This window comes from Megascapheus bottae, chromosome 13, assembly GCF_031878675.1.
Source record: "Megascapheus bottae isolate mThoBot1 chromosome 13, mThoBot2.hap1, whole genome shotgun sequence".
Taxonomy (NCBI): domain Eukaryota; kingdom Metazoa; phylum Chordata; class Mammalia; order Rodentia; family Geomyidae; genus Megascapheus; species Megascapheus bottae.
Genome location: NC_143521.1, coordinates 35767346 through 35781308, shown reverse-complemented (window position 1 = coordinate 35781308; position 13963 = coordinate 35767346).

The following is a 13963-nucleotide window of genomic DNA, read 5'->3' as shown; positions in this document are numbered from 1 at the left end:
CACAAAAAATTCATCAGCTCAATGTGCGTATTTCTATTTATTCAGTTGTAGTATGGCATCCTTCTGAAATGATAAGCCTGGTACAAACTGCAATATCCTTTCAAAATCAAAGTACCGCCTGACAGTTGATGCAGTAGAAAGCATCTGGGATTTAATTTTGAAGTTATACCTTATTGCTATAGATTTAAAATTAAGGATTAGAAATTAACTTTTAATATAGAATATTATATAACTGTCTAATGGAAACCATCTATATAAAAGGAATTAGGAGAAGTAATTAACTTTGGAATCAAAAAACGATTAAAACCCATTTTGAAAGAGAAAGCAACTGTTAATTCTTGCCATACTGTCGAAGAAAATCCATTTATTTCACGTTTTCAATTTCCTTGGTAAGAATAGGTCAGCACTAGGGCAGATAAAAGAAGCTATTGTTCAGTATTGTATCATTTTGTCTCAGTTATACCTCATGAAGAATGACTTGTGTTCCCATTTTTTTCAAGATCAATGAATACTAAGCAAATGTAGCAAACCTTTACATTGGAAAGAAATGATGTTTCAGTGTAAGGGCAAATATATGGAAAGAAAGAGCAAAATAAGTATTTCCTTAACATAGAAATTGAAAGAGATCTTCTCCCCCCTTTTCTATTTCTTAGTGTACTTCTTTCCTAGAACTTGTAAATTCTTTATCACTGTGAGAGGTATGCCATATTTGAAATGCTAATTAAGAGTTTCTGCTCACATACAGATCATAAGGACTTTTCAAAGGACTCAAATCATTTCAGAGAAATGGAATCATACGGAAGATTTAGTGCCAATGTCCAAGTTTCTGTGATGTTCACAGCCATCCCTTCATCTGATGCCTGGTTTCATGTTGCAAACTTACTTCTTGTCATCAAGACACAAAAAAATTAGTTTTACTTCGAGTAAACCCTATTAATTAGCAGATGGAATCAACAGGATCAACAGATGGGAGAATATTAACTCTGACAAATGGGAATGATGAATCCTCTATAACTTGAGAAGCAGTGTTTATTTTTAAGAACATATAGGTTGATTCTGCTTGGCTGTTAAAGAAAAGTAGAATATCTTTTCAGCCTTAATGATTTCCCTAAAAGCCTTCCTCTTATGAGTATTATACTCTGTGTTTAAAGTACTTTTTGATTGGCACAGAATATTTGTACATATGATATAGTGTAATATGATATTTTGACTCATCTATACATTTGGGAGTGATTGTATTAGATATAAACCTATCCATCACTTTAAGCTCTTGGGATTCTGAGGTTTATATCCAATGATTCATACTTTTGTTTGGCTTGCTTGTTTACTGCTGTCACTCTACCAACTGAGCTAATCTCCCATCCTGGTTCTTTTCTGAGTTAATGGGAGATAGAGCTTCATATATTTTCTGCTTGAGCTGGCTTCAAACCTGGAACCTCTAATTTTTTTTATAATTTTTTATTGTAATAAATAAAAGCGTTACACGATATTTGCCAGATAGAAGGTGCATTAATTCACATACATTGATACCCTTTCACATGTCTTGGTACCCATCACCATCCCCCCCACCCACCACCCACCCCCCATTTTGGTTTTCCCCCCTTCCCTATCAAATTTCAAATAACCAAATACAAATAAATTCAATATATCAGATAACAAAGTGAGATACTGTAACAATATGAGATACCCAAGAGACAGCAAAGGAGATGAAAGATAACATAGTACATTAAGGACAACAATCATTCATTATATGGCTTTTGTTTCAGTATCCTGGAGGTCCTTTCAATTAGCTTCATACTATATGGCCTTATATATCAAGGTTTTGCTCTATTGCAGATCTCTGCTAGTAGAGCCCAAGGTTTCTACTGGTTATGACAAATGAGGGAAACCATTGAGCCTAAGTTCCTTTGAGTCTGGCTTACTTCACTTAATATGATTTTTTCTAAGCCTTTCCATTTCCTAACAAATGGGTCAATGTCATTTTTTCTGATAGCAGCATAGAATTCCATTGTGTACAAATACCACAACTTGTTGATCCACTCATCAACTGAGGGACACCTAGGTTGGTTCCATATCTTTGCTATGATGAATAATGCTGGAACCTCTAATTTTATCATTTGGAGTAACTAGGATCAATGATACCAGGAAATGATACCCAGCAAATTCTTATCATTTATTTACTGCCATTGCATTCAGGTCTGTCTCATCTAAATGTATTGAGATATAAAATGCATTGTTATTTATGTTCATCCTGCTATGCTGTAGAATATCAGAATTTACTTTTCTCATCACATAGTAACCTGGGATCTGTTGACAAGCCTTTCTTCTTTCTTTCCTACTTTCTCTCCTTCTGGTGCTCCATCATGTCCCAGTACATTTACATACTCAGGTTGGCTCTTCCTAAGATACTAATCTAGGTCTTGGAAGTGTATGGAATAAAAGGAAAATATAATGACTGTGTATCATCAAATGATGAAAACCCATTACTCATCAGAATGATTCTATAGTAAATTTTAACAACCACTGATGGAAAAAATGAACATAGTTCAAGCAAGCTCTAGCCATCATGGAATTTGAAAAAAAAAGAATGATCAACAGAGATCTGACAATCTGGAAAATAGAGTAGAAATCTTATACATATATTTTTGAAACAATCAAAAACAACTCCATTTATTCAGTGGACTCCTAAATAAAAATATAAGAATAATATAATTATAGAAAAAATGTCATGTAGAAATTCTAGCATGGCAAGTAATTTCAAATAATAGTCTACTGGTCTAATTGCTTCTTGGGAAAGATACCTCTAGATTGAATTTAAAATGCCAAGACTTTTTCCAAGGTTGTCCTTTAAAACATTTGATTTAAAAAAATTGAGAAAGAATAGTAGGCATGAAAAAATGGAGACAACAATCTTAATAATTACCACAATAAAATATAAGTCACAGGAAAGTAAATGGGATCAAAGAAAAGAAAGAATGTCCTATGAAAGAAATAATGAAGAGAAAGAAATGCATGCATCACAAGCACATATAAACTCCCTTGTAATATAGCAGGAAACTTTTGATAGAACCTTACAACAAACAGATTAATCAAAAATTGTAATTGGAAACTTTAATATACTGCTCTGAGAAGCAGAAAGATTGAGTATAAAGTAAAAATAAATTTCTACCAAATATTTTCAGCTAATAAAGGAAGCTTTGAATGGATGGCTTCCTGTCAAACAATTTTGATGTAAATCTTCCTGTTTATATGAAAAATAGTCAAACATCTGCCTGAAGTTCATTCAAATACTTCAGACATTATTTATTGAGAGGTAAAAATTTTTGAAGTCCCAGGAAGACAACTGCGTATTCTGATTTTAATTCCTGCTTGATCCCTTTAGAGATTCAAAAAGTCCAAGCCTTTTTGCAGAATTTTGGGCTGAGGTTAGACATCACTTCCTGGAGTCAAGTCTCATTTAATGTAAGTTCCTTTGCCTAGTCAGCACAAAGTTGTTCTAAGTATTGTTTGAGAAAAGAGGACAAAGAATCTTCTTGGAAGAGACTCAGAAGATTTCGAGAATTCCATATTGGTTTCAGATAGGAATTATTTTCTTATTATTTTATTTTATTGTTGGGGTGATTTACAGGGTTGTGTTACATTCATCAGGTAGCAAGTGGCTACATCACTTTTTGAACATTGTTACCCCTTCCCATGTTTTCCCCTTACCTACCCATTTTCAAATACATAAAGAAACATATATACAATATACCAAGTACCAGAGTCAGATACAATAACAATATGGAATAAATCTTAAAGGGAAAAGAAGAAAGAAATAGGTTCATATAGTATATTAAAAAATAATCACAAAGGTAAACCTCTTGTTTCCATATCTTGGAGTTCATTTCGCTTAGCCTCATCTGCTATGGACATATGTACATAGCTTTTGAACTATTATGATCCTCTGTTAGGAGAATCCTAAATGTATACTAATTGTCACAAATGAGGGAAACCATGGAACCTATGTTTCTTTGGGTCTTTCCATTTCCTTACAAATGGAGTGATGTCATTATTTCTGATGGCAGCATAGAATCTTTTGGATGTCTTGTGCGTTCATGGACGAGCTATCACCTATGTGTACTTCCAGTTTCAAGTATCTTTATGCTGGCTGATTGTAGATTCTGTAATGATCTCTACTTAATTAGAAAACAATAAGCTCCTAGTGTGAACAGTGTCACTGGGTCACAGATACTGCTATTTTGTTTCGAGTGATGGGCTACTCATCAGCTTTTCTACTAGTAAGACTCACTGTAGGACTGAAAGACTCACTGTAGGACATTGACACACTACCTCCCCAGCTGTTTGCAATGCCACAAGAAATTTTCTAGGTGCCTTGAGAGGAGGAGTTTGATTCAGAGTAGGATTAATTTCCATGATCATAAAACGAACCTATCTTTGTGTGTGGGCACATGTGTGTGTATGTGTGTGTGTGTGTGTGTGTGTGCGTGAGAGAGAGAGAGAGAGAGAGAGAGAGAGAGAGAGAGAGAGAGAGAGAGAGAGAGAGAAAGAGAGAGGGAGAGAGAGAGAGAAAGAAAGAGAGAGAGACAGAGAGAGACAGAGAAATAGAGAGACAGAGAGACAGAGACAGAGAGACAGAGACAGAGACAGACAGAGACAGACAGAGACAGTGACAGAGATTGAGACAGAGCCAGAGCCAGAGCCAGAGATAGAGACAAAGAGACAGAGTTCATGCACCAGGGTTGGCAAAAACAATGAAAAAAGAAAAAAAAGAAAAGCTCCAAAATAACCATCAAAAAGCAGGAGAGGAGACATTTCAAGTGGTAGAATGTTGGGAGCCAGAGTGGAATCAAACTGTACCTTGACTTGCATCAGACAATGGCTATATTGTCTTATTGCTTTCTGGCCCTATTCTATGTAAATGACCTGAGAATTACCATATGAATGTAACACCTGGAGGTTCCCTGGGAGAGGAGGAGGGAAGAAAGGGGAGTGGAAAATAAACGCAGCAGTCTCGGCAGTCTTTGCCTGGACTGCGGACATCCCGGACCCGGTGTGTCTGTCTCTCTTCTTTTTCTTCCTAGTCCTTGTCCCCTATTTCAGGAACCCCAATCTGCGAACCCTGGTTTGCTGCTGGTTGGCCCCGGCATCTGGCGCCTGAACAGGGACCCTGAAAATCTGGGACGAAGGTGAAGGACCCCTCCCTGTGGTGAGTAACACATCGTAGGACTATTAAGAGAGTATAGTCAGGAGTAAAAATTATGGGTCAAGCTAATAGCCATGGGTTATTTCTACCGATCTTAACAGGCCTATTTGAAGCCCACGGAACGCGAGTGGAAAAAGGGGTGCTTCAGAGCTTCCTACAGTTTGTCGAGGAGGCATGCCCGAGGTCTATAGAGGAGGAATTCCAAAAAGCCTGGCAGCAGATAGGAAAAAGAATTCAAGATTATTATGATGTATATGGCCCCGAAAAGACCCCAATAGAGGCTGCTACTGTATGGAATTTAGTAAGTGAATACATAGATCCTCTACATGAAAATGCTGAACTTAATCTTGAATTAAGGGAACTTTATGAGTTAAAGGACCCTTCTGAAGAACCTGAGGCTGAGCCATATGCCGCAGCCCAAGAGAGTCTAAGTGAGATCTTGAAAAGGGAACAACAACCAGTAGATATTGAGTATCAGAATTCAGGTTTGAATACCAAGGAGGAAAGTTATGATGAGTCATTGGAGGGCTGGGTGGCTATGATAGAGAAGAAGTTAGAAGAAATGCTACATCTTCTATCGAAAATGGGGACAGAGCAGAGAGCCCCCCCAGAAGTAGGAAAGAAATATGACCCTCAGGCCACTATGGTGTCTGATTCTAAACCTTACCCCTCACACCCACCACCTCTGGCTGCAGCCTTACGGCCTCAATCCCTTTCTCAACCTTTAGGCAAGCCTAAAGGCCCTAGCAACAAGTCCCTTTTAACAGGCACTACAACCAGGCACAGTGCATCGCAATTAAACCTGACTCAGGCTGCTAGAGAGAGGGAAGGTATTTCAGGGCCTCGATGCTTCCCTAGTTTAGTTGATCATGATGAACAAGTATACCATCAACCTGTTCCTGTTAAACTATTACAGGATTTAAAAAATGCCTGCTCCCAATATGGGCCAACTGCCCCTTTTACTCAAGTAATATTGGAGGCCGCATGTGCTGGTATTGCATGCCCAAATGACTGGAAGCGGCTTGCCAGAGCATGCCTTAGTGCAGGAGAGTACTTATTATGGGAGACAGAGTTCACTGCACAGTGTAGGGCTAAAATTGAAACAAATAGGTCTAAGAACCTGCCTTACACTGTTGATCAGTTGTTAGGAGAGGGAACCTATAAAAACACTGAAGATCAATTGGGTCATGCAAAGGAGGCCTATTTACAAATAAATGCTGCGGCAGAGAGGCTTGGAAAAAGTTACGCAATTCCAATCGTACAAAAAATCTAGTAGAAGTTAAACAGGGACCGAATGAACCTTATCTAGAATTTTTGTCTCGATTAATGGAGACTGCAGACTACCTAGTACAAGATGAGAATGCAAGGAAGAGTATAGTTAGACACATAGCCTATGAAAATGCCAACGCCGCCTGTCAGGCAGCTATCAGACCCCATAGGAATAAGGGAGGAATCACGGACTTTATTTCACTGTGTGCTGATATTGGACCCTCCCATGTACAAGGCCTTACTTTAGCCGCCGCTCCTCAAGGAAAGACTGTTACTGAGTCTCTAAAATATAGAGGTCAGCGGCATTCTCGGGATGCTAGACCCCCAGGGCGTTGCTTTTCTTGTGGACAAATAGGATATTGGATGACGCAATGCCCACGCCAGGCCAGGCAAAAGAGAGAAAAATCACCTGGCACATGTCCACGCTGTGGTAAAGGGAAGCACTGGGCTAAAGATTGCAAGTCAGCAACAAATCGCAATGGCCGCCCGTATTTGGGAAACTGGAGAAGGGGCCAGCCCCTGGCCCCGCAAAACCATGGGGCAGTCCCTCCCTCTTCTCGGCCACAAGTGCATCTTCTAACAACCCCCCAAGATCAGTCTCCGGCCTCCTCCGTGCCACCCCAGGAAGTGCAGGATTGGACCTCTGTTCCTCCACCTGCTCAGTATTGACCCCAGAGATGGGGACACAAGCTCTCCCCACGGGGGTCTTCGGCCCCCTTCCCCCGGGAGTGGCTGGATTGCTGTTAGGGCGAAGTAGCTCAGCCCTTAAAGGGATACAGATTACACCTGGCAAAATTGACCAGGATTTTACTGGAGAAATCAAAGTTATGGCCTCTGCCCCGAAACACGTGGTATCGATCCCAGCCGGTCAAAAATTAGCACAATTAATACTTGTGCCTTTACCTCCCGGGGAGACTGCTAATTCCCCATGTGGACAGAGAGGATTTAGATCTTCTGATATCTATTGGGTACAAAGCATAAAACAAGAGAGGCCTGAGATGACTATATTTATACAAGAAAAGCCCTTTAAAGGAATATTAGACACTGGAGCAGATGTGTCTGTGATATCTAAAAAACATTGGCCAGCCCAATGGCCCCTGACAACCTCTATGACTTCCCTACAGGGGGTTGGGCAAGCAACTGACCCACAGCAGAGCAGTGCGATCCTTGTTTGGAGAGATGAGGAAGGGCACTCTGGTCATTTTCAGCCATTTGTCTTGGATCATCTGCCAATTAATTTATGGGGTCGTGATATCATGGAAAAAATGGGAGTGTATATGTTTAGTCCTAGTGCTCCGGTCACTAAGCAGTTACTTGATCAAGGCCTCCTCCCCTTTAGGGGACTAGGCCGAGCAGCACAGGGGGAGCTAGAGCCACTCCAACCCCAGTCTCACCCTACGAGACAAGGATTGGGGTATCCCTTGACGGGAGCTGTCGTTTGCCCTCCCCCTCATGCTGATCCCATAAATTGGCTCTCTGAACAACCGGTATGGGTTGAACAGTGGCCTCTTTCTCTAGAAAAGATCATTGCAGTTCAGCAGCTGGTACAGGAACAGCTGGACTTGGGACATGTGGCCCCTTCTAACTCTCCATGGAATTCTCCAATTTTTGTTATAAAGAAAAAGTCAGGTAAATGGAGGCTGTTACAGGATTTGAGAAAGGTTAACGCGACAATGGAACTGATGGGGGCCCTACAGCCTGGCTTGCCTTCACCCATGGCAATCCCAAAGGATACTTATAAGATTATTATAGATTTGAAGGATTGTTTCTATACTATACCCCTGGCGCCTCAAGACTGTAAGCGCTTTGCCTTCAGCATCCCCTCTGTTAATTTTAAAGAACCCATGAAGCGATATCACTGGCTTGTGCTCCCACAGGGTATGGCAAATAGCCCAACTTTATGTCAAAGTTTTGTAGCTAGAGCCATTTCTTCCACTCGTGAAAAATTTTCTTCTGTTTATATTGTTCATTATATGGATGACATCTTGTTGGCTTGTTCTGACCCTATCGTCGTACGACAAGCCTTTGGACAACTAAAGCAAGATCTGAGCCTCTTTGGCCTTATAATAGCAGCTGAAAAGGTTCAGGAACACCCCCCTTTTACATATCTAGGCCATATATTAGGCCCACACTATTTTAAAAGCCAAAAAATACAATTAAAAACTTCACACTTAAGAACTCTTCATGATTTTCAGCAATTCTTAGGAGATATAAATTGGCTTCGGCCTTAACTAAAGCTCTCCACAGGAGAGTTAAAACCCCTTTTTGATCTCTTAAAAGGAGATACCAACCCTACATCCTTGCGCGAATTAAATCCTGACGCCAGGAGGGCCATCCAAATTGTAGAAAAGGCAATTTCCCAGCAACAAGTGACCTATTGTGACTATTCTAAACCATGGGGAGTTTATATTTTAGCTACTTCTCACTCCCCAACTGCTGTATTGTGGCAGGATGGCCCACTTTTATGGCTTTATCTACCATCAACACCCGGCAAAGTGCTGACCCCCTACTACGAATTGGTAGCTAATTTGATACATATGTGCCGAGTGGATTCCCGTAAATATTTAGGTCAGGAACCTCATTTTATCTGTGTCCCATATAATCTACAACAACAAGATTGGCTATTCGCCCATTGCGATTCTTGGGCCATTGCTTGGGCCAATTATACGGGGAAAATTTTGCATCACTACCCGTCTAACAAACTTCTCCAATTTGCTGCGTGTCATATGTTTCTATTTCCTTCCATAGTACAGGCTTCGCCTTTATCTTCTGCTGCTTTGGTATTTACAGATGGATCCTCTAATGGAAAGGCTGCTTTGACCATTAATGGGAAAACTCAATCTTGGGTTATGGGTTTTTCCTCCGCCCAAGAGGTGGAATTAGAGGCTGTTTTACAAGCACTCGTCCTGTTACAAGACGAGCCCTTTAACTTATACTCAGACAGTCAATATGTAATTCGTGCTCTTCAAGTCATAGAAACTGTTCCCTTTATTGGAACTACTAACTCCAATATTCAGACCCAATTTCGCCAAGTACAAACTTTGCTTTGTTCTCGCAACCACCCCTGTTTTTTTGGCTTTGTTCGAGCTCACACTAATCTTCCTGGCCCTTTAAGTGAGGGCAATGCAGTTACTGACTCCGCCACCAGAGTTTACTTAACTCAGGTTGAACTTGCTAAGCAGTCACATGCCATCCATCATCAAAACAGTCGAGCCTTGCGCCGACAGTTTAAATTATCTAGAGAAGCAGCACAACAAATAGTTAAGACTTGCTCCAACTGTGTCCCTTTTTCACCAGCCCCCCATTTAGGCATAAATCCACGAGGACTGCTTTCTAATCACATTTGGCAGATGGATGTCACACATGTTCCATCATTTGGCCGATTAAAATATGTTCATGTTACTGTAGATACTTATTCTAATTTTATCTTGGCCACCCCCCTTGCTGGGGAAGCCACTAAACATTGTATCTCTCACTGTATTCGATGCTTTGCTGAGATGGGGATTCCCTCGCAAATAAAAACAGATAATGGCCCTGGCTATGCAAGCCGAGCATTTCAATCCTTCTGCCATTCCTATAATATCACTCATATTACAGGCATTCCTTACAATCCTCAAGGTCAAGGCATCGTGGAGAGAGCTAATGGATTATTAAAACATCAAATTGCTAAAATACAGAAAGGAGAGTCATATCCCGCTACCCCTGTGAATATACTTAATCATGCTTTATTTGTTTTAAATTTTTTGAATTTGGATTCAAATAATTTATCTGCTGCTCAGCGATACTGGGAAAAAAGAGCACAGCGTCCTTTTGCCTTAGTAAAATGGAAGGATCCCCTAACTGGTGCTTGGCATGGACCCGATCCTGTTCTAACCTGGGGTCGAGGCCATGTATGTGTTTTTTCACAAGGAGAAAATGACGCCCGCTGGCTGCCTGAATGCTGCGTTCGGAGGGTGGAGAGTGACAGTGGCCATCCAAGCAGCGACTCACTGGGCCTACACCCCCAACCCTCCAGTGGTGCATCCTGCGACGTGGGAAGGACCTGAGTTATTTGTGCATGTCAATCGGGACTGCTACTGATCCACTTGTTCCACACATTCATATGAGCTGTGTTTCTCCTCCTTTTACTATTATGTAGGGACCTTTTAACATATTTATTGACTCTACACAATTTAATATGTGACATTATTTTGTCTTTACCAGCCCTCTTCTTAATAACCCTTTTTTGTAAAAGATGCCCAGGTGAAAAGCAAAGGCCTCCAGAGGTAAGTAGAAGTCGGCCGACCCCCTTGTATGTCTGCGTTTTATTTCATTTCATTTTATTTTATTTTATTTTTGTTTGTTTGTTTGAAAAGGTGCACTGTGGGCCTAAAACAGAGGCCTGGGTGGTCAAGGGACGCCTTGACCCCCCCTCCCCTTCTGAGTTTCTTGTCGATAACAAGGCATACCTGAGAGTCCCACCAGCAAGACATGTCTAAATCTAAAAATAACTGTTTGGTGAAAACATTCATTTGAGCTCATGTTTTTTGTGTTAAGTGTATCTGATTGAGTCCAATTTTCTTGTTATATGTCAATGTCTGATTATTTAAAAGTCTCCGTTTCTCTGTCTTGTTCGTGTTACAAATTTTTTCTTGTCCAGTTTTGTCTTTAAAATTGGTACCATTTCTAAGTATGGATCCATATGGTTTTTCTGTGCGTACTCAAGCACACATCCTTGTTATTTATTTGAATTTCTGGGCCTAGCATGGCCGCTCCCCCATGTCTGCAGTTGTGACAAGCCCTGGAAAAATAAATTCCAGCTAAGTTGCCTTGCAAAAAGTTTTGTTTTGAACCTGGTTCTCACCTGTAAGAGTAAAATTGGCAAAACTCTCTTGACACAAACTTCCAGAAAACGAACGGCCAATATTAATTTTGCGCACTTTATGATCTTTGAGTATGAATGTGTGTGAATGAGTGAGTGAACATGTTCAAGGTTAAATTGTCAGCATGCTGTATAAAACAATGGTTGAACTCATTTGAAACAAAGGCAATTGGGTAAATCTAAGTCTAAACTTCAAGAAAATTATTATGCTTGAATGTTTCCTATGTCTTAAAAGTATTATTGCATTGTTTTAAAGAAAAACTGGTAAAAAGTATTTTTCTAAAGATCCTGAAATCTGCATTTTAAAAAATCTGGTATTGCAATACATACAGCTGTTTACATTGTAAACATTGTATCCTGTTCAGCACAGAGGTGTTAGGGAATTTGGGATTTATTACTTTAAGTTAAAGTTTGGAAACATGTATTAGAAATTTAAATGTAAAATTGTTCATTAACGTCAGAAATTTTGCCTGTCCTTTCTTGCAAACTGACACTAGAAATCTGATGGTAAAATGTAGATAATGTGATTAGTATTTTAAAGGAATGTTTAAAGGTTTATCTCCATGCTATTGGGTGTATTTTAAAAAAGGAGAGGAAACTAAGTCCAGACTTAGACTTTTGGTGCACTGATGTCTATAGTTCTTGAATTAGGGAAAAACTGTTATTTGAGTTTAAACTGTTGTTGGAGTTCTAGACAGTAATCTAAACTGCAAAAGAGCCCTTTTTTTCTAAAAGGCAAGAGGAGTGCCTTGAGCCTTAGAGGGCCTGGAGGCAAAGGGAATTCCTTTAGCCTTAAAGGTTTTTCAAATGCAAATAAAGACCAAAGTGTTAAGAGTTTAAGTTAAAAAGTGTAAAAGTTTTAAAGAAAATTAGAAATGATTTCTGAACAAAATTTAAAAGTAAAGTTGTCCTAAAGCTTTGTTTCAAAAAAAGAAACAAGGAAAATTAGGACTACCAAAATGGTTGCTTAATTGCTATTTCAGCTTACTCTTGTAAGTTACTTTATAGCAATCTCCAGAAGGCCCATGGAGAAGGACAGCAGATCCTCATTCAGATGTAAGTTTGGCCCTCACCAAGTTCCAGGTAAGATCATGCTTGGAGACTATTTCTGAATTGACCACCTTGTTGCTTCTAATTGGAGTAAAGTGGCCTTTTGTAGGACTCATTGATCTGAAAGCCACAGTTTTGAGCCTGCCCGGGCAAAGCAAAGTCCCTGTGAGACTGTGGTGTCTAATCTGCCAGCAGGATGCTGGGACAGAGTTGCTTTGGAGCTCGAAGTGGCAGAGTGCTAGCTCTGAGCTGAAAAGCTGGGGGGAAGCACTCAAGCACCAAGCTCGGGACTCACAGTGGCAGGGTGCTAGCCTTGAGCTGGAGAGCTGAGAGACAGCGCCCAGAGCCTGAGTTCAAATCCAGCAACCAACAAAGTGAAATGCCAATGGGATGTTTATCCCTGTGTGGAGAGACACTACTGGGACAGGAAAGCCTCTGCTTGGATGGCAGAGATGGTGTCAGATCTTAGAGTCACTTGTGCTTGGCCATTCAAATTAATCAGAGCCGGGAGGTCATAGAATAGTTTGTAAGCATGCCTTACTAATGCCCGTGCCTTTCATAACTGGGCAGGAACTTGTCAATCTTCTGTGATAGTGGGTAGTTTTAAGTCCTAATTGAGCGAATTTTTTATTTTTGACACCAGCCACAAATTCAGGAAAAGTTTGTGGATCTGAGGCTTGTGTCTCTATTAATCTTTTTAGATCTGACAACTGAAGCATTGTTAAGGTTGCAGAAATTTAGTTCCCCAGACAATCAAGAAAAAGCCTTTGCAAATGGGTGCTAGGTAGGCTGCGCTGTTGTGGCCAAGGATGGTTTGTGCAGTTGTTGAATGTCAAGTATGATTTCTAGTTTGGAGTAGATTGTTGTTCCTGGTGTCTAATCCTTGCAACCCCTTGATAAAACAGGCTGGGCTTCTTAAGGTCCCTGGTCAAGCGTGGAGACGGCGCCCCTGAGTCAGCTTGAAGAAGTCACGGAAGTTGAATCTCCGCCCATCAAATCCCCGTTGGACCAAGGGACCAAAGTCATTTTTGGAAAATGTGACAGGATAAATTAGGGGTATAGAAAAGAGTAAAAATTGCACTTGTGTTTCTTTTAAAATAAAAAATGGGGGACATGTTGGGAGCCAGAGTGGAATCAAACTGTACCTTGACTTGCATCAGACAATGGCTATATTGTCTTATTGCTTTCTGGCCCTATTCTATGTAAATGACCTGAGAATTACCATATGAATGTAACACCTGGAGGTTCCCTGGGAGAGGAGGAGGGAAGAAAAGGGAGTGGAAAATAAACGCAGCAGTCTCGGCAGTCTTTGCCTGGACTGCGGACATCCCGGACCCGGTGTGTCTGTCTCTCTTCTTTTTCTTCCTAGTCCTTGTCCCCTATTTCAGGAACCCCAATCTGCGAACCCTGGTTTGCTGCCGGTTGGCCCCGGCAGTAGAATATCAGGTTAGCAAGCAATCTAAGCAAGTGGGAGGTACTGAGTTTCAAAACTCCTGTACTGGAACAAACAAATGAATGAAACTTTATTTATCCAACATTTCTAAATAGGAACTGTCTTTCAGAATTCAGTTTAAATTATA